The 19,885-nt window shown below is 39.6% G+C and overlaps 1 protein-coding gene and 1 pseudogene across 2 annotated transcripts in view; one reads left to right on the top strand and one right to left on the bottom strand.

Moving 5' to 3' along the window:
* KCNIP4 (potassium voltage-gated channel interacting protein 4) overlaps positions 1 to 19,885 on the top strand; it is a 1,175,184-nt gene that overhangs the window by 65,034 nt on the left and 1,090,265 nt on the right. The gene's annotated exons all lie outside the window — the stretch shown is intronic.
* On the bottom strand, positions 10,968 to 11,094 carry LOC132008463 (5S ribosomal RNA; annotated as a pseudogene).

Genomic DNA, 19,885 nt, shown 5'->3' with positions numbered 1-19,885 from the left:
ATGCAAAAGGGGTCCATGGTTCAAAACCTATGAAGAACTTAATTTTTTTCCCTAAAATCTCCATTTTTCTATGTAAGCCATCATTTGCATGTCCTTTGCTTATCCTGAAATGCCCCTAAGTCAACAGACTTGTATTTTCTTTCAGGATCCTATGATCTAATATTGCATGTTAAGTAAAAGCATTTTTAGTGCCAGTTAGAAAAGTGAATCAGACATTAAATTAGCATTTACTATAATGAAATCAGACCTGTGTAATTACCAGCATGCAATTACACTCATCTGAAAATTTGCCATGTTTCCCTTTTCAGCATCAAATCATCAAAACTCTTATTTGGCCATGAATGATAAGATGTTCTTTCTCCAAATGCTGAATACAGGCTTTGATTTTCTATGACAAAAAAGCTCTATAGCAATTTAATGGATTAAACTATTTATTAAGTGCCTATAATACACTAGACACTGTGCAAATAATATTCACTCTTATCAGGATATAGAATGTTTAATACAACATACAAATCGAGAGCACTAAATGCAATGTGCCTGAATCACCAGAGATGATTTTAAGGTTGAAAAGCACTACATGAGAAAATAAACGAAGACAAAATAATAATGCTCAGGAACACTGATTTTTGTATATTTGTTTTTCCTGAGTGGAATTCTAGAATTAATTCCTGCATCACTGTCGGCTTTTGGGGGGCTCTGTACCTAATGAGAGGGCAGCTCTATTTAAAGTGAGTCTTTGATCACAGAAGGAGTATCCCACTTCATTTTTGAGGCTTGATGTCAAATCCTGGTAAAGAGCCTGAACTTAGGTGTCCGATGACCCTGGATCTGCATGCTGGCTCTACAGCTTCCTACTTGTGTGACCTTTTTAAAGATGCATCTCAGTCTAAATTGCATTTCCTGCAAATAATGATATGACTTGCAAGGTAGCTATGGGAATTAAGAGTTATGTGGAAATTGCCTGTCGCATAATGAGTGCTTAACAAATTTTAACTGTAATTTGTTGTTAGAACTCTGCTCAAATATGTTCCCTTCCTGGCAATGAAAATTCAAGAATTATGGAAAATTCTGAACTCAGTTTAACTCTTACATTGTTTAGAGGATATGACATAGTTCTTGTCTTGGGGAAATACAATTAAGTTAGAAATTATATGTATATAATTTCTCTTTTTATATTATAATGCATATATGCATTGGAAAATACCAAAAGGCAGTAAAAGCTAATGCTAGATGTTGTGATATTTTTGTATATCAACTAGAATCCTGGCACAAAACGGAGGAGAGTTAAATGAAAGGACCATTTGCAAATATGTGGGTAAGGTTGCCTCACTGAAAGGAGGTCACATGGAGAGCCATGTGCCTTATGAAACAGAGGCTAGAAAGCCGTTTCTAGACTCTGCAGAGAGAGTGAGTGAGAGTGAGAGCAAGGGCGAGAGAGCTCTGGCTGCCACAGTGGGAAATGCCTCCTGCTGGGACTTACAGCCTTGTCCAGAGAAGCACTGCTCTCAGTACTACTCTAATTGCCCTGTGGGAGGAAGTCCAGAAAACCTAGATCCTAACCTCTGTCTCCACCCGACCAAAAACCACCAGAAGTCGGAAAGCTCAGGAACCCAGGTAAAGCGGTGCGGTCTCTACGGTCAGCCTAGTGGAACAGGGCAGAGAAGGATAGGGATTGGATGGAACAGTCCAACAGAGATGAGTCAGCGAAATACTGTAGGAAGTATTTAGGAATTCAGAGAAGGAGAGCACCATAAGGATTAGAGTAGTCACAAGAAGCTTCTCTGACAGTGAAAGCTGGCTCCTATAAATAATCCCTGCTTTAGACTCACACGTGGGCACATTTGAATTAAGTGGGACATAACCATTCAGCTGTAACAATTCTAGCAAATTATATGGTTGGAAGGGGTGCCCCCTGTCCCCGCTGAATAATGGTGCTGTTTCTTCTGTGGCTGAATTCCTTAGTCATGGTGACTGTGGTATAGCTTCACAAAAGCCCAGGATTTTTGCCTTGCAAATGTAGAGAGAGCTTAGTAAACAAATTACCTTGTGTGAACAGACAACCAATGCACTGGGAGGTGGACCTTGCAACTAACTTGACAATAGCGCTCAGCCTTGTTTTTCTCCCTCGCCCTAAAAGGCCGGGCAATCTGCTCAAAGATAAACACTCTGTTCTCCTGGAGCCTGCTCCATCTCTCACTCAGCTGCCATTGATTACTCCTACAAGACCGATTCATTTGAAACTTCCTATTGATCTGTTTACAGAATTCATTTCAGGACTTCTTTTTTTGTGACAGGGATGCTTTCAACAAGGGATTCCTTTGGGTTTTATTTATAATTTTGTTGTGGTTGGTAAGGCTGCTTGTGTGTTCAGAGAGATTGTCCCAAATGTCTGCTCTAACCATTTCTGTGCAACAGAATAATTCAGACGTTCAGCAGGCATTCCGTAATCCTTCATTCACCAAACATTTTCGCAGGGACTGTTTTATGTCAGGTACCGTGTTGGTTATTAAAGATGCCTTAGCTAGCTCAAAGACATAGCTGCCTTTAATTCTAACAGACTGATGATAATGGTGTCTTCGCAGCATTCTCTGGGGATTCTCAGTCCCGCTCAGGTTCAGCAGAGAAGAGCGATGTCATTGATGAGCCTTGTGACACATGGATGGGAGGCGGTGACACTTTTAGCTCACCTGGTTGGCCATTACGTCTTTCAGGTTTAATACAACTTTTCTTGGAGAGGAAGGCTTTGTAGTCATAGACAAGTTCACTTCAAGTATGTATTCCCTCCCACCCAGAAGGCTTTCAAAAATCCTTGTTGAATAAGTTATTCAAGGGTTTAAACAGTCATAGGAATTAGCCTTTTCGAGGATGACATGTGATGCTCTTTTCTTCCTACTTTTATCACATTTTGAACAGTGATGGTGAAAATGCACATATAAAATGGTGGAGACCAGTCTATGCCTCACATTTCTGGAGACTTTCACAAATGATATCTATGAATCTGTGTATGCACATGGAAGTTAAGGAGCATATTTAAAATCACAAATGATTGAGTTGGAAGTGGCAGACTGCTTCCAGGTGGAATCTGAGAAACAATTGACACATGAAGAAATAGGTTTCATTTATGTCTGTGACAGTTCCATGGATGTGTTCTCTACTGGCTTCAAAGAAAAAGTTGATACATTTGTCCCTCAGGTAGAAGTGATGAAACTTTACAACTTCAGAACAATTTTTAACAATTCTTTATTTCTTCTATACTAACCTAGAAAGAAGGAAGAATAGAGTCATACCTATAGTGGTGTAAACACTTGCTGATTCTCTCTCTCTCTAACGATTTATTTGCTTGAGAAAGAAAAAGCGAGCATGTGCGTGGGGGAGGGGCTGAGGGAGAGAATCTTCAGGCAGACTCCCCACTGAGGGCTGAGCTCCATCTCATGACCCCTGAGATCACAGCCTGAGTCGAAATCAAGAGTCAGACACTTAACCGACCAAGCCACCTGGTACTTCTCCTGCTGATTCTTTTTAACCCCTGGGTCACTTCTGCCTTTAGTGAAGGTAATGAAAATATTTAACAACATGCATGGGCAGCAATGGAGTAGAGCGGGTACTGGCCCATGGAGTTGGAATAGGGGCTCAGAAACCCTGAGCAGGAATGCCGGGCATTCAACTTTACTTACCAAAACATGGGAAGGTCAAGGGAAAGAATAAAGTAGGTGGGCTAGACGGGATTTTGTTCTTGGTGTCTAAGACAGTGGCTACAACGCAGTTCAGAAATACTTTACTCTCTGGTACAACTGTACGGGTATTAACCAAATATCAACCCTTCCTTCCTCAGTATCTGCTGGGCTCTGCTGGCTGCCCTTCTTCTCTGGGAGCTGGAGGGATTCCCAGTAGAGGGGGTTGCAGCTAAGAAGAAAGGCATCCCCATTTTCATTGCTTTTTCTCCTTCCCCATATGTTTTGTTATTTGTCACCCCCTTCCGACTATTTTATTTCGTTTTAAATTTGATTAGCTATTTTATTCATTTATTTATTTACTAATGCTTACTCTGATCCGCACAGCGTACTAATTACTTTTCGTCTCGTTTAATCCTGCCAATGAACTTCACATGTGGTTACCTGTCTTACAGGTAAGGAATGAGTTCCGGAAAGGTTTCTAGGATCTTGACTTGTCTAAGGACATAGAGCAGGTACCTGGTTGGCCTAGGATGTGGAGCCAGATCTGGCCGACTAAAAAGTCCACATATTTATGATGACAGTGTATCTAGAGTGTTTTATCTTTTTAATTTAAATACCCGGTTGAATTAATTAAATAAGACCATTAGACTGAGCTGGATCTTGTGTAAGCAAACCCAAGTCTAAGCTGATGAATGCCTCAAGGTTACAAAGTCAAAACCTGAGGACAGCCAACTAGGTTTTAAACTCTAGCCAGTTAATAATGTTTTTGCTTTGCTTCTGCCTTTTCTCAGTGAACATCTCTCCCAGGCCCTGTCACTGGGTGTTCCTAACCACTGAGGGGTTGGCAGTGCCTGATTCTAATCTAGTTCAGCTTAAACTCTTAGAATGTTTAATATTCTTCAGTTTATCTTTTAACAACTTTTAGAATGGCTTGTTCTGTCTGCCATAGTCCTGTTGTCTTAAACTAGGTATCATGTGTGTGAATGTGTAGTGTGTGTGTGTGTGTATGTGTGTGTTGTATATCTCTTTCTGTGTGTCTCTGTCTATATCTGTGTATCTATAGAGAGATCCAAATAGTCCTGTAGGCATTGAGTCTGTATTTCCCACCCTACAAGAAAAATATAACTTTTTCATGGAAAGAACTGTTATTTGTGGAAAACCTTAAGGACCCTGGATTATACAAAGGTAAACCCCAAAAGGTAAGCTCCCAAAGGGAGAGGATGAGAGAGCAAGAGCTGGATTATTCTGCATAATAAAGTGACAGTTAATTTAGACTGACCTCTGGCAGTTTGAGGAAAGTCTGGGCCTTTGGAATTTGGAAGGAAATATGGGAGTGGGGGGGGGGCCATCAGAAGGATGATGGCCCAAGGCAGCAGAAGGCTGAGGTTTACTGAAGGGAATGGGCAGTCAGAGAGAGAGGAAAAACAAAACAAAACAAAACATCCAAAAAACAGAAAACAAAACAAAACAAAAAACCCAGGGAGGACTGAATGTGTCAGAGAACATAATTTATATATATTTTTTTGGTCCATTTTAGATTCTGCCCCCCCCTTCCCTCCCCACCCCCCAGGGTCCTCTCCAGCTCCCAGAGACTGCTGGCATCCGGTGCACTGTGGAGAATGGAAGGGCTCTCCACCCTGGCTGGGCTGTGCATCCCCAGGAAGGGAGGATGGAGGGCAGGGTCACTGAGGATCTAGCTGGGAGATGAAATGGGGTTAGAAGTAACAGGAAAATGTAGGCTACCTCACACAGCAGGACTCAGAAATAACAGCAGCAATGCTGGACTTCCCCAAGCAAACAGAGACTGGAGTCCTGTTGCTTGGATATTAAAGAGAACCATGGCCCCAGAAGAGTGGAATATATGAGGGCATTTATTTTACAGGGTTTTCAGGGCTTTAGGAAGCAAAGAGTTGCTTCTTTTCAGATACTTTTTGGAACTCCTGCTTGTTCTCCCTGTTAGAACATTTTAACAAATACTCCTTTTGCTGTCAACATGTTTTATAAACACCTTTTGCTGTCAACCTGTTGTATAAATATATGGGCAAAGGAAGATCGGTTCCCATTGGCTTTGATCATTTTTCTTCATGGTGCTGTGCTCCGGGGGCGGGACGTGAGAGCATCTCACGCTCTATGCTGCTCTGCTTCTGCAGACTTTTTCCAAACTCAGTTGTGTGGAATGTGTTTCAAGATGGATTCTTCTTATCCCCCAGTCAGCAGCCAATTCTTTGAAAGATCTCAGCACATTTGTGTTTTCTTGAGAAAACAGAACTAAATTCAGGAATAATGATTAGTACTTACCGGATGGCCATGAGCCAGATGCTGTTCCAAGTACCCTAGCGTTGACCATCTCTAATGGTCTCTACATCCTAGGAGGATGCTACAGTTCTTATTTCTGTTTTGCTGCTAAAGAGACCAAGGGGGTGTACAAGTGAGTTCTTTTGATCGAGATGTCCCAGAAGTGGCCAGTAGCAGAGTTAGGACCTCAACACAGGGGATCAGATTTTACTCGAAGCCTATCCAGCCTATTGATAAGATGAATTTGGGTTAATGGAAATGGTACAGTTTTGAGTCTCACTTCATTTGTGTACTGACCTTTGCTGCTTTGTTAGACCGCAGTTAGGAACGAAAGTGTTCACATATCAGCCTTTGGGAACTTAAGTTAGGGGAGACACATGGTAGTTATCCACAGGAATTCAGAGGCCAGAAAGGCTCATTCTCCCTTGCCCTTTGGTTATCCCCCAAACAATCCAATACTTCAAGGTAGGAAAACATTTTCTGGCTAGATACAGGATTCTCATACTTTTGGGAAGAATGAAAGATGATTTAAAAACTAAGGTAACGCGGGACACCTGGGTGGCTCAGTCGGTTAAGCATCCAACTCTTGCTTTCTGCTGAGGTCATGATTTCAGGATTGTGAGATTGAGCCCTGTGTCTGCCTCTGTGCTGAGCACAGAGTCTGCTGATGTTTTTCTCTCTGCCGCTCCCTGCCTCCTTCTCTCTCTCTCATACAAATAAAAACTCTTAAAGCAAACAAACAAACAAACAGACAAAACACTAAGGTAAGGCAAACATATAGGCAGATGTACTTATTAGAGAGAATGGCCAGACAGGATTCTTCAAAACCAGTGGAACACTGGAAAATGAGTACCATCACCATGAAAACGTACAAATGCCTTTCTTTCCTCACTGTGAGGAAAACATGGCGCTATGAAGTTAAGAACATTGATCCGGGGAAGAAGATTCATTTCGGAGTGACAGTGTCATCAAACCATAGTGATTCTTAGAACTATGGTTTCTGCTATTGAGGGAATCTTTACTTCTTCGAGTTGATTTGGTAAGAACCAGTTTTCAATGTGGGAGTTTGGGGCCTGGTGGTGGTTTGTGCTAAGGATCTCGCCAGCACCTCTGTTTTTTCTGTCTTGAGCAAACACAGCTGCAGTAGCCTCAATTCCCTGGGAGTGACCAGCCTTGACCATGCCTATGGCATGGTTCGATGAGGACAACTGGGAGAATAATGTCAGTCTGATGCAGAAGCTGCCTTAACACCAATGTGCACATTTTGGATTCCAGAGACGAAGAACATAGTGGTAGGGGATTTGCAAAGGAACGGATTCTAGTGATTTATATCAAGATTTTGAGATTGAAGGTATGCCAGCTCTCTCCTATACCTCATTGTTGGTGGAACATTCTCTGTGAAAGATGAGACCCATTCCTACTTTCCTACTGGGTGGATTGTTTAAACGATCTGTTTCCCAACAATTTGTGGCACTAAAGTCATTATGTTTAATTCAACCATTTATTATATCTCTATTGTTCTCAATATATCATGGCAGACTGTGATTTACAGTTTCTAGCAAAATCAAGAGAGGAAGAAAGACACATACTTACATAATTCTTCTGCAAGTTAGCACTATGCTAAATCTGAAAGCCATGTAATAAAGGATCCCGGGCTTAGCTACAGATAGAGGGAGAATTCAATTGGAAGGATTTGCTCTTTCTGAAACACGAATACAGTTTGACTTGTATTTCTGGACAATGCACATTTGTTGTGACTGTTGCCCGTGGATCAAAGCGGCTTCCTTTTCTATTTCTCTCGGCCTCTGTTTAGGTATTATACAGGTATATATTACACATCCTTACTCTTTGGTTGTGAACTCCTAAATCAGATGACATTAGCACCTTTGGCTTCCTGTGGCCAGAATGCCTCCATCTGGGGGCTTCTTGCTTCAGGTGGGAGCAGCAGCTCTCCACTGATTTATAGCAAAGGACCACAATCTTATCCATTGTGGGAATGGAACCGCTTCCTGCTTCTTCCCCTGAATAAACACACAGCATCTGGTTTGACCCTCGTCCCCCCCAGGGAATGAGAGAGAAAGTAATTTTACATAACAAATTTCAATTAGTGGTGCTAATGGAGAAGACTTGCTGTGAATTGCCTGAATCCAGAGATGATTTGCAAACAGTCTCAGTTCATGATATTTGTACCAATTTCAATTTAAGCTGCTGATTAACACTATGTATTTATACATGTAGAAAAGCAAATTATTTCAATTACCAAGCCTCAGGAATATAACTCTGCAAGCTTTATTTAAAACCACAACACAGCTGTGGCAGTCATTTCACAAACTATTCTTCCAGTTTTGTGGCATTTGTTTCTGTGTTGAGATTTCATTTTTATTAAGTTTGTAAAAGTCACTTTCTGGGTAGACGGTCTTGTGTTTTGGTGAGTGTGTGATTAAAACCTTTCTTTCTAGTCATTTTAAAATAATGTTATTTGGCACGTGTTGATATGAAATTTGGGAATCAATACTTCGAGTTGAGAGTTTGAGGTTGATCTTTTTTCCCTTGAGCCTTTTCTTTTCCCTTCCCTTCTCCCGTCTTCTCACCCTCCCTCCCTTCCTTCCTTGGTTTTTGCTGATGGTGGAAATAATCATGAATAGTGAGTGATAGAGCTTCAATAGGTTAGGAAATGACTGAATCACCCATTATTTCCTGTGAGGATCTACCTTTCAGAAGTCACACAGATGAATCATCATCTGAAAAGAAACTCGTTAGTTATTTAGGATTTTTTTTCTCACTTCTCATGAATGAGTGCTTCTTTTCTGTAGGACTTAAATTGTTGAAATAGGAGATTCCAGGAAAACACACACACACACACACACACACACACACACACACAGACACTCACAGAATCAATTTCTACTTATAGCTCCTTGGGTAAGACATGTGGTCCTATCACTAAGCACTGTTTTTTTGTTTTTTGTTTTTTTAACTTTTTTTTTTCAGTCATTCAGTTTGTTTCTTTCTTTCACACTTTGTGAAAGTCTAATAAATCACCGGGATGAGCTAAACTGAGCAGCTCGGTTACTGGCCGAACATCTAGGAGAGAGGTGACCTTCTGAATTTATGTCTACTAGCCCTTCCTTGGGGTTCTCTCACTGGAAAGTAATTAAATTTGCTTTAGTGAGCTTATCTTCTTAGGACTTTGGATCTTTGCTCTGAGGACTTGTTGCTCAGCCTGAAGGATTTTAGGATCTCCTTATTTTTTGATGCATCTGAAGTCTAGCCATGACATCCTTGAGCCAACATCAGATGCGTGGATAAATTGATATACAGGAGTGGGAAATAAACATGCCTCCTGACTTGTCTATTGAGAAACATATCTCTGTTTCTAATACTTCTGTTTTCCGGCAACCCAACCGTGAGCATGTGTGATAGATGTCTAGTAACTGGGGGAATCCTGGGATTTCCAGTCTTCCAGTGTTGATACAAGACACATAAATGGATGTTTTCTCATTGTGTGTTCATTTGGGGCATTATCATGTTTGCGGGAGTCTCTCTTAAAGCACAAATGCAAAAATAAGTTCACTCTAGAAAACATAGTTATTATGGAAAATCATGTTTGCATCACTAGAGGCCAGAAATAAAATGGCATGATTGTGTTGAATATTCTTGATAATAAATAAAATAATTTTTTATTACATATTGTGCGTGTCTTGCTTACAAATAGATGAGAATGTTTTGGTTTGATGTGGGGTAGATTCCAGTATTAAGCATGGAAGTTAAGAAACTGCATAAATGGAATTCAAACAGCTTAGTCATACCTCATAGTGAGAGGTATGCTGAAGACTATCACCCAGATCCGGATTATTATAAACCAATAGTGGGAGTCATTGGCAGGATGTAAATAGTCATCTGATGTGAATTATGTAATAAAGTCACTATTAGTCAGTTTCATAGCTTTCTTTCATTTTTTTTTTTTAGGTTTCTTGCATTTCTAACTGTGGGAAAAATGATATACTACATCGCATATACTATAGCAAAATCAAAGACTGATTGCCTTTACATTTAAAACACAAGAGAATTGTAGTCTTTTTTTTTTTTAATATTTGCATTAAGTGAAACTGAGACACCTGTGATAACTAAGTACTTTTGTAAATGTGTTCATATGCCCCCCATTAGGCACAAATCCCAGGGACCCATTTCACCTTCTGAAGCTGAAAAGAGCAAGTAGAAATATGGGTATAGCTTCAGGTATGGTTGGACCTAAGAGCTCAGCCATGAAGATCCTTTTTATTTTCCTCCTGGCCTGATTCTTCTCTCCCTTCCTTTTCCTTACTGTCATCTGTGCATGCTGCTGGTGCTTAGGGACTAGTGTTGTTCTGTCTACATGCTGGGTGAGATGGATTTTAGTGCTTTTAGTTTTATCATTGCTTTCTTCCTTGCTAAGGAAGGAAAAGTGACACTCTCCATCTATCTATCAAAAATAATGATGGGGCACTGATTATTCTTCCTTGGGTAGTAAGGACACCTCTTTCGGACACTCAGAGAGGGGATGGTACATATTTGCTTGTTCAGGTGTATGTCATGCGCCTACTCCCACAGAGAGGAGGTGTAATGCTGTTACTATCTACTACATCCAGGAATATTTAAAATAGTTTTCCCATCAGGTTATGGTATAAACCATTTCTGAAACTAAAAGGATTTAATATGTGAGCTTCATATGCCTTATGTATGGATAGCATACGAACTAAAAGCCTCTTAGGAATTATGTGACATTGACTCTGTGTTGCTTTTGCTAAAGCATGGTAACTTTTCTTTATCAAATAATGTTTTGTGGTGGTTCTGTCAAAACAGTAATACAGACACTGTTTTTTGCTCTGATTGTTGTTGATGCTGGTCGTGTGGTCGTAATGGCATTGGCAGTACCAAAGAGGAAGAAAGCCACTTAGGATGTGTGTTTGGAAATTCTGCCTTCATTTTCTTTATTCATTTATTCAACAAATATTTATTCAACAGCTGCCATCAGAGTGGGAATCACAAGTGATCTCCCATCCAAGTACTAACCAGGCCCGACCCTGCTTAGCTTCCGAGATCAGACGAGATCGGGCGCATTCAGGGTGGTATGGCCGTAGACAATCACAAGTGATCAAGGCAAATCCAGCCCTTACTCACATGTCACCTTCTCACCCAAGCTTTCCTGCCTGTTCTGCAGAGAGCCAGAAACCCTCAGTTCTGCCTTATGCCATCAATAGTCCCTGGTCCCCTTCCCTGCTTTTTTGTCTCCATAACAGTTGCCATAATTTAACTATATGTCACTTGTTTATTCTTATCTGTTTCTCTTGATTAGAATTTAAGGTCCTTTAGGCCAGCTGTTTTTATTTATTTTGTCATTAATTATATCAGCATCTAGGACTATGTCTGGCACAAAGGAACAGTAATATTTTTTGAATGAATTCATGAGGTCTTGGCTACAGTCTCCATTCTGTCCTGTCCCTGTCAGTGGACACTAGGCATGCTAATTGTTTTACGCTCAAAACTCTAAGAAACAAAATCAGTGTGAATTAATGGAAGGTGACAATGGAGATGCTAATTTGGATTCCGTGGCTAGGAAGGACTTACGGATGAGGTGACCTCTGGACCCAAATGGCATGAGAGTGCAATCCGTGCCAGTATCTGGGAGATTTCACAGTAGAGCAAACGAATGAACTGAGCTCAGAAGGATTGTGGATGGTCTGGTCAAGAGAGAGCAAGATGCTCAGTGAGGGTAGGTGTGGGTAGGGGAAAGAGAGGATGAAAAAGAGCTAAACTGGGAGCCCGGGCAGGCATGCCATGGTTAAGATGGGATTTTCTTCTGAGTAGGAAGAGATGTGATAGGATAGAAGTGACAGTGGGATGGGGATTTTTGAGCAGGAAGGTGGCATGATCTTTTCTGTTTATTAAGGATCACTTGGCTATTGTACTTCAGTCAAGAGTGGAAGAAGGAAGAACAGCTGGGCCATTGGGTGAGTGCTGGTAGAAGACAGGGGTTTTGGACTACGTAGTAACAGTGCAGGTGGCACAAGCAGATTCTGGACATATTTCAAAGGTTGATTCAAAGAAATTTGCTAATGGATTGGATATGAAATAAAAAGAGGGGTTAAAGATGACTTTAAGGTTCATTTTGACCGATTAATTTGAGTGATTGTATAAGTTTATCAAAGCCTGATAATCCTTAAAAACCAATGAATTTTATTAGGTTAAAGTCCATTATATAGTTATACCTGAAAAAGATCTTTAAGGAGATAAATTCTACTTTGTAACGTTTTAAATATGAAAAGCATAGCAAAAATGAGCATGTCTAACTATTGAGGCAAGAAGCTAAATTCTAGGACGTAGAACTTGAATAATTGAATAATGACAAAATACTCAACCTTGAATAACTAAGTGCAGCTAACATCTGCCCTAATTTTGATATTCTTGAATGGCTTGTTCAGGGCTGGAAAACATCGTTATCATTTGTAACAACAAGAACTGTAGAATGAGGTAGAAGTTAACTGGGTGGGAGAAAGAAGCAGCTTAGGGTTTAAGAAGACAAAATTCTCCATATGGAAAAGAAATGAATCAGTTCCAAGATAGAGAAAAATCCAGGAATGATTATGGATTGTGACACCAAAGTCCCAGAACCAGGTCTGTGTCCAAATGCATCTATCTATTATAGGGAATGTGTGTGATGTCAGATGTGTATGTGGCTATCCACTTTGAGATCTGGTGTTCAAACTTCCTTTAAGAACAGATGGTTTTACCTGATTGTTTTTTCATAATCAGTAGAAATCCAAGAGTGTGTATGGTAGCTAGCGGCCTTAAATGTGGTTGAGAGATCCTCATAGAATTCAAATTCCCTGTTCAAGTTCCTTACTCCTCTTAAAGAAGAAAAAAGGTAATTATGCTCTTTTAGTAAAGAGTAGGAAAAACATTCCATAACTTATTTAAAGATACAGTTATCTTCAACTTGAAACATTTTAAACCCTTCTCAATTCTTGATAAAGTTATCTTTGAACTTAAATATGTGATTTTTAAAAAAAATTATGTTTGATGCAATACAGTTTTGAATCAATTTCTTCAACTCCCTGGAGATAAAAATTGAGAGCTGAACTCTCTAGTTGTGAAAATAAATCTCTTGATATGATTCTTTAGGTAAATAAAACATTATTATAAGTAGGTAGGTAAACAGCACATTAAAGGGAGTTAAATGAGGGAAAATCATCCTCAGAGGAAACACAGGCCAGTGATAAAGGGGACGCAAATGTCTCTCTTTGATTATTCTGCACAAAAAAATCATGAAATTTCCTGTCCTTTGCTAAATGTATATGGGGATGTTATTTCGATAGTGGTATATTGACTTATTTATGTTTGCCTAGAGCTTCTTACTCACACATACTCTTTTTGAGTCTTCTATTCTATGTCTAAAAAGTTTCCCTTTTCTAAGAACAATGATTTCCAGAACCTTTCTTATGTCTGATGTTGCTTATGGGTTGTGTCCAAAAAGCTGGATAATCCTCTGTTATCCTATCTCTATTCCTCAACTCCTCTACCTTTTTAATATAAAAAAATCTTGTTTTTCTGAATTTCCAGTATTTTTTAGTTGAAATCCTAGTAACCAATGCTTATGAGCATGTGGTTTACAATATTCTGACTCCAGTTGTCAGCTACAGTAAATTTAGGCAGATATGTTGTCTTAAAACTTATCATCAATAGAATATTATAAACAATAACAGAGGAAGAAACAAATATTTGATTCTGATTTATGAGGAAAAATTGAAGCTGTATTAAAAATTGTTTAAGAAGAATGATAAAGCAAAAATACATGCAGTCAGTAGTGACAGCAAGTTAATTTCTCTCTTAACTTTAATGTCATTTTATTATAAACTAGAAATGCCAATATGCTTCTCAAATTAATTTTCATTTTAATATTATACATTGAGTCCTTCATTGCATAACCATAATTTCTACTTAAATTCTATGGAGAGTTAGGGGATAAAATGAAGCAGAACTGGGCTACTAGAGTTTTAAGTTAAATTCCATTTTAGAGAGATCTGAGATACTTTCATTTTTTTTCTCCTTGTGCTAGTAATCCATCCAGAAAATGACAAGGAAAGTGCTTCTTAGAGTTATCAAGAAATTAAACTTTATTCCCCTACCATTTTTCTTCTTCTCTCTATATACTCCACATATCCAATTATAGATGTGATACTATGATAAAACGTAAGATGTTAACTAGAATGTCTGTAAAGACAGCCACCCATAACTTCAGGTCCTCTGTGGGAACCCCCCAAATAAATGTAAGGGGATTACCTCTCAAGTGTCGCTCAAAGTGTTTCCTCATTATTATTTGGCTGTATCTGTATCTGCTGAGGGTCCTAGCACGTGAGTGTCAATGACTGCTGTCCCCAGGAACCAGCTGGGCTGTGTAAATGGGTGCAGCATCTCTGGTAATATATCGGGGGTTGATAAATGTTCCCCCCCCTCAGGTGACATCAAACCAAATGTGAGTGAGGAACACTCTAGCAAATGGGACAGCGGCTGTCCGGTCTTAATGGAGAACTGCTCTTCACCTCCAGTGAATTGTGCTCATGTGGGAACTAGGGCTCATTTTTGCCCAATTTGGACAAAGTATTGCCCAATTTGTGAACTAAGGGTCTGCATTTTTATAGAAAATTTTCTGGTTTTCTAATGTGAGTAACGTAAATTTTAAGAGAAATGATGGTGGCTAAGGAAACTCACTGACCGTGTTTGAAGGGAAACTCACTGACCGTGTTTGACCGTAACTGGTGTTACGGCAGCTCAGTGTTTGCATGGAAGATGGAGGGGAGGAGGGCGAGACTGTAGGCAGGAGTTAAGGACCGCGTGGCCAGATGAACCCTAATGGTGGTCAGTACTGGACTGGTGCGAAGAGTTCTGGAGAAAGAACGAAGAGGTGTGCTGATGACCTTCTGGAGATAGAACAAGCCAGACTTAGAAGCCAAGTGTGTAGGGATGAGAGCCTGCAGAAGAATTGAAGTTTCAAGTTTCTCTGGGATCCCAGGGGGGAGAAAAACAAAACTGCTGGGGCTCAGGTGGAATGTGCATATTTTTATCAGTAATCTGAAATCCAATTATCTGTCTTCCGCAAGTGCAGACACCACTGCTGCGCACACAGAATAATTATACCATGTATGGCTCGGTTTTGATTTTTCAATCAGAGGATGCACTGATACCATTGCTACATTTGCTTGAAAGGTCACGGCTTCAGAGGTTGAGATGCGGGAAAGCAAAGATGAAAATAGAAGCCGAGTGATTTTGTAAAACAGATGGTAGAAAAGCAAACAGAGGTCAGCCTGCAGTCACTGGCAGAAGAGAAGACAGAGAAAGGCAAAGTTAGGAGCTAAAATCTCTTCGGTGGGCTTCGGTGCTAGAAAAAGGGGAAAGGGGGAAATAGCTGTGAATCTCCTAGTTCTGAGTTGGCTTTATACTGAAAATTGAACAGCTGATGGTTCTCTGTTGAGCTTCCTGTAGAGTGAGTGTCTGTCTATTGCATAAAGGCAAGTTTAAATTACCTTGGAAATCTTGGAGGTATCTATCATCTATATTCAGAGACAAACATAAGAAGAGCTGGCAGGGGGGCAAATGTTAGGATGGGAATAAAAAGCAACAGTCGTGTCGATTCAACAGTATTTATTGGGCACTGTCAGACTGAAACAAGGCCTTGATGAGCCAATATCCATTAAGACACAGGCCAAGCTCTCAGGGCAGATCAACATGTAAATGAGTGATAAGTAGGATAGAACAAATATTGTAATAGTCATTTTAGAGAAATTGGGCTTTAGTGTCCAAGGGATAGGTATTCCAAGTGGCAATCTCCAGATTTTGGAAAGAAGGGCTTGATTTCCAAGAGATATCAGAGCACTACACAATTGCTTGAAATATAGTTTGGAAGTTAATTCTGGCAAAGATGAGAGATGACAGACATTTCCCAAAGAAAAAATGTGAAGCAAAAAGGATGGTGTGCCAAGGGTAGAGCCCAGAGCAGGAGTCTTCAAATGTGGTAGGCAGGGATTTACTAGATCTACAGGGGAGAGGGGATACGTTTGTCATTCTTGACCTGTACACTGAGAGCATTTAAGTAATTGGGGTCATAGACACGTGGAGGAAAAGAAGGCCAGTATAGATTTGTAGACGGTGGAGTTAAATATGACCCGGAGGGCCAAAGAGGTCCAACCACTGTTCTGTAATTAAAGTGAGAGATGACCTGGGAAGCAGTTTGATGTTCAACATCATTATACGGGTTGTACTAAATCCTCTCTCCTCTGCTATCTAGACTTCTAGGTTAAAATCCCATCTCAGCTCATCCATAAAGGCTTAGCTGATCAAGCAGGCTGGTTGTTAGTTCTTCGACTTTGGGGGTCCTAGAATGTCTGTGTCTTTCCCTTTCTTGACTCCTGCTGTTTTATGATCTTGCTCTATTAGCTGTGTCTATGTGCCTGATTACCAGGATAAGGATTGTAGGTGGTCATTCAAACTGGAACACTTTGGAGAGGGACTCTGAGAGAGGGAATGTGCTGTTAATAATTACTGAGGGACAGCAGACCTACGTGGGGACTGTCGTGAGCAGCCCAGGCTGTGTGGTCACCAGACTTACTTTCCTAACTGGCCAGTTGGTTCTTTCATTGCCGTAATGAAAACACTCACTGCGTAGCATTCAACAAATTGAAAGAATAGCATTCGGCGACTGCCTTCGACATCATAGAGAGGACCATGGAGATTATTACATGACCCTACCCTCTTCATTTTATAGGTGAGGGAACTGAAGTCCAGAGAGGTAAGGTGACTTGCATAAGGCTGCACACCTAATTCTGTCTTGCAAGTCTGTTCGCTTCCTGATTAATCATGGTTTCAGACTGACCCCCCAGCCTGATATCTTTTCTCAGATGTCACCATGAGAAGATGGCCAGGTTGCTTAACGGTGCTGTCTTGCCTCTTTGGTCAGAATTTGATGTCATAGTTTTTTTTTTTTTTTTTTTTTACCTTTTTCTCTCCTGATCCACAGTAACTGATACTGTGTTGGGCCCGTTAAATACTCAGCAGATGTTAATTGAATTAACAAATGATCGTTGAAAAAGTATTACCAATGAAAAGGGACTTGGAAATAAGATAGTCAAGTCCTCTCATAAATAGGGAAAGCGGAACTCGCAGACATTGTAGGACTTGCACTAAGGTGGATTGCTAGTTTGGGATAAACCTAAACTAAAACTCAGCTCTCTTCAGCCTTATAGTTACCCAACCAGTATTCCTCTTATTATGCTTTACTGCTTTGAAAGTGACAGACAGCAGAATACTAGTGACCTAAAATATCAAGTGACATCATTATGATTTATATTTTTTTATTGTAGTTTTCCAAATGCTGTCTTAGGTTCCAGGACCCTCCGTATAACCTATGAAGTTGGGAAGGCTGCTGAATTGCTTTACAAATTACACAATCAAAACTCAGACTGTAAGAAACATGGGGCCAAAGTGGTTCAATTTTCTCCAATATGGAGAACATGAAGAAAACTGCTCAATTTTAATACTGCTCTTGAAAGAAAAGTGGTTTTTTGTTTGTTTGTTTGTTTTCCCTTTCCTAATGGAACAAGGAAAAGCTGTGTTAGTAAGGATGTTCTCTAAGGGAGGGCTTGGAATTTTATGTTATGAAGCTTGCTGCTAGTTACTCTCACCTAAGTAACAATATCCTGGTTTACTTGTCTCCTTGTGGGGAATTTTTGGGCAGTTAGAAAATAATGGTTTTCATGGTTCTTCCATGATCTTATTTATTTAGCTAGAAAGGTGAAGAATTTTGGAATCATGTACAAAGTGGGCTAAATCAAGGTATGTGATAAAACTTTCAGAATTCTAATTAAAGATATAAACAGAAAAATGCAGAGAAAATAACATCTACAAATTGGCTGCACACAGAGTGAGCTTGAGTGCTTCATCATGTGTGATGCTGAATTACTGATGTGAGGCGTTCTGAGGAGCATCCGGAAGGCTGGGTCCCCCCAGGACTTGAAGGAGAACTTGGTATTCTCTGCGGGTTTCACACTCTTCCTAATTAGGGAGCATTTCGACTTATGTTTATACTGTGCTGGAAAACATGGCCTAAATCAACCCAATTAACAGATAAATTTTCCCAGGTTGTTCTGCTGCTTGCTCTACTAAAGTTCGATGGAGACTAGTTTTGATTAAATTAAATGTGAAAGGAAGAGAGTGAGACAAGGCAAACATTTTCAGTTCTTCTAGAATCTTTACTAAAGTAGTAGCTAAAGAGCTCTTTTCTAGGGTTTCATTAGGACTGTGATTTGCCGAACTAAAGGCAGGGACTATGTTTTGTTCACAGTATGTGTCTCCAGGACCTTAACTAGGATGAGGCTTATAATTAGAACTCTGTAACCATGGGCTGAATAAACCAGTGAGTGATAGTCTAGAAACCTTCCCTGGACCAACTCCCCATGCTTCTTTAGCTAGGTGCGGGCTTCTTTGCAGGACCCTACATATTTACATTGGCAGCAATTTTATTGGGTTGTCATGAACTGTTTCTATGTTTTTTTCCCCACAAGAAAACCATCTCCTAGAAGCCAGGGACCTTTTATATTAATGTTTTTCTCAATTGTGAGTCTCCTTTGCCTCCATATCATTGTCTAGTGATGATTAATGCACATTTTTTTGAGTGAAAGAAGTAAAGAATGAGTTCCTAGTTCCATTTTCCCCTAACTCATGAAGGTGAAATCTGATCATTTATAAAAAGAGCATAAAGCTATTAATTGACCATAAAATTTCATCATTTCATACTGAGTATATCATAAATATAACAATGTAATATAAAGTTATAAATCATAAACTACATGATTCTATGCATAAAATAGAATATAATATAAAATCATACATATAGCATACTAGAAATAATATTAATAGATTAATAGATATTAATAGAAAACAGAAAATAATGCTGGATATAAACATAGATGGTATCTTATTGCCCTGAGCCTCATTTCTCCTCAACATTTTATAAAATTTAAAATTACTGAAATACCACCATGGCTCATTTCAATTAGTTCAGTGTTAAAACTCAGGTGTCAGTCCATTTTATGGCCTTGGGCAAGTTACTTAAACCTCACCAAGACTCATTTTCCTCATTTTAAAAATCTCAAATGTCTGCCTCCTGGGTTATTATAATAATAATAGTTAACATTTATTGAGCACTTGCTATTCCCAAAACATCACTGTGGACACTTTCCTCACGTTGCCAGGTTTGTTACCATTCTCATGTAATTACCTTTCTCGAGTAATGTTACCATTCTCATCTAATAGGGAGGAACTTGAGGCTTAGGTAGTCATTTTTTTTTTTTAAAGAAAGATGAAATACTTTGTAAACCACATATTATTTTAAACCAAAGAAGGAAGTCTTAATTTAGAAACTTAAAGTGGTTTTTTTGAGGACCATGCAAAAAAAAAAAAATTGCTAAAATGTTTTCATGGTAGGGAATGAACCATAGACGGAGAAAATTCTTTATCATACATTAGAGATAAAAAATATAGAACTTCCCTATGACCCTGCAATTGCACTCCTGGGTATTTACCCCCAAAATACAGATGTTGTGAAAAGAAGGGCCATCTGTACCCCAATGTTTATAGCAGCAATGGCCACGGTCGCCAAACTATGGAAAGAACCAAGATGCCCTTCAACGAACGAATGGATAAGGAAGATGTGGTCCATATACACTATGGAGTATTATGCCTCTATCAGAAAGGATGAATACACAACTTTTGTAGCAACATGGACTGGACTGAAAGAGATCATGCTGAGTGAAATAAGTCAAACAGAGAGAGTCAATTATCATATGGTTTCACTTATTTGTGGAGCATAACAAATATCATGA

Source organism: Mustela nigripes, chromosome 1, assembly GCF_022355385.1.
Source record: "Mustela nigripes isolate SB6536 chromosome 1, MUSNIG.SB6536, whole genome shotgun sequence".
NCBI classification, from domain to species: domain Eukaryota; kingdom Metazoa; phylum Chordata; class Mammalia; order Carnivora; family Mustelidae; genus Mustela; species Mustela nigripes.
This window is presented reverse-complemented; position numbering and strand designations above follow the sequence as displayed.